Source organism: Austrofundulus limnaeus, unplaced genomic scaffold (assembly GCF_001266775.1).
Source record: "Austrofundulus limnaeus strain Quisiro unplaced genomic scaffold, Austrofundulus_limnaeus-1.0 Scaffold750, whole genome shotgun sequence".
NCBI classification, from domain to species: domain Eukaryota; kingdom Metazoa; phylum Chordata; class Actinopteri; order Cyprinodontiformes; family Rivulidae; genus Austrofundulus; species Austrofundulus limnaeus.
Window position 1 is genome coordinate 7,702 of NW_013953152.1, and position 2,190 is coordinate 9,891.

Sequence of the window (2,190 nt, forward strand, 5' to 3'; positions counted from 1 at the left end):
ACACACACACACACACACACACACACACACACACATCAATTTTTGCACTTTATATGTTTGCAAAATGACAGGTATTTTTGGTTTAATATTGAAGACATGCAGTCACACACACCATATAATCTTGCTTAATCTTTTAGCACTTGGAGTATATGTTGTGAAAGACTCTCAGTTGGATGAGAGCACAATCAAACTCATCGTAGAAAGAAAACTGAAAACAGAACAAAAACAGTCATCCTGACATCACAGATCTAATATACAGAATAAAAACACAAAATAAATGTATCTTCTACACAAACAGTGCTTTTAAATAGCTTTTAAAAAGTGTTTTGTCACTAAACCCATCCTTTACCCACCAAAAATGTGCAGCAATAATCAAGAAGTGCTTCTTCTTGGAAACTTCACCAAAACAAACTTTCTTGGTTCTAAAGATATTTAAAAGTTTATGAACTTTTGATTTTAGAATGAAAGTTAAAAAAAACATTCTAGGCCCCATTTATCAGATCACAGGAAGTTTCTGCTTCCTTCCTATATAACTTGTTTTTCACTGATTGTCATCTGCAGGAAGATGATGAGTCATTTAAAAAAGTCACTTTAATATCTGTGACTTTAAGCTGTTTCTTTCATTACTTGTTTAGAATCAGCAACACGTTCTGGAGATAATTCTGTTTCAGTGGTGAGTAGCTTTTTTAAATTAATGTCTGCTGTTTGCAGATGATGTTGTTCTGTTGGCATCATCGTTCCAGGATCTTCAGCTCTCACTGAGTCAGTTCACAGCTGGGATGAGGATCAGCACCTCCAAATCTGAGTCCATGGTCCTCAGTCAGAAAAGGGTGGGGTGAAGTTCTTCCTCAAGTGGAGGAGTTCACGTATCTCAGGTTCTTGTTCACAGTGAGGGAAGAATGTAGCGGGAGATTGATAGATGGGTCGGTGCAGCTTCCACAGTTTTACAGACTCTGTACCGGTCTGATGTGGTGAAGAGGGAGCTGAGMTGTAAGGCAAAGCTCTCAGTTAACTTATCAGTCTACGTTCCTACCCTCACTTATGCTCACAAGCTTYGGGTGGTGACTAAGACATCGTGGATACAAGTGGTCAAAATGAGTTTTCTCCACAGGGTAACTGGACTCTCCCTTAGAGATAAGGTAAGAAGTTCAGTTATCCAGTAGACACTCTGCTGCTCCTCCACATCCATAGGAGCCAGTTGAGGTGGTTTGGACATCTGGGGTCTCATTTATAAAAGATTGCGTGGAAACCATACTAAAAGTGAATGTACGGCCAAAAGGTGGAAATGGCTTATGCCAAAAAAAATTCAGATTTATAAAACCATGCGTACGCATATTTCTGGTCTCAAATTGTGCGTTTTATAAATCCGACCCCTGGTCAGGATGCCTCCTGGACGCCTCCCTAGGGAGGTGCTTCAGGCATGTCCAAATGGGAGGAGACCCAGGACACGTTGGGAAGACTATGTCTTTTGGTTGGCCTGGGAACACCTTGGAGTATTCCAAGAAGAGCTGGAAGAGGTGGCTGATAAGAGGTCTGGACTTCCCTGCTCAAACTGCTGCGCAGCCTGCACCTGCAACCCAACTCAGAACATGGATGGATGATGGATGGATAAATATATGGATGATGGATGGATGACGGATGGATAAATATATGGATGGATGGATGATGAATGGATGATGGATGGATAAATATATAGATGGATGGATGGATGCTGGATGGATGATGGAAGGATAAATTTATAGATGGATGGATGAAGGATGGATGGATGTATGGATGGATAGATAAATGTATATATGGACGGATGATGGATGAAGGATGGATGGATGGATGATGGATGGGTGGACGGATGGATGGATTTATTGATGATGGATGGACGATGGATGTATATATGATGGATGGATGTATGATGGATGGATTGATGATGGTGGATGGATGGATGGATGGATGGATAAATATATAGATGCATGGATGTTGGACGGATGAAGGATGGATGATGGATGATGGAAGGATGGATGGATGATGGATGATGGATGGATGGATGGATGGATGTTGGATGATGGATGATGGATGGATGGATTTATTGATGATGGATGGACGATGGATGGATGGATGGATGTTGGATGATGGATGGGTGGATGGATGGATTTATTGATGATGGATGGACGATGGATGGATGGATGGATGTTGGAT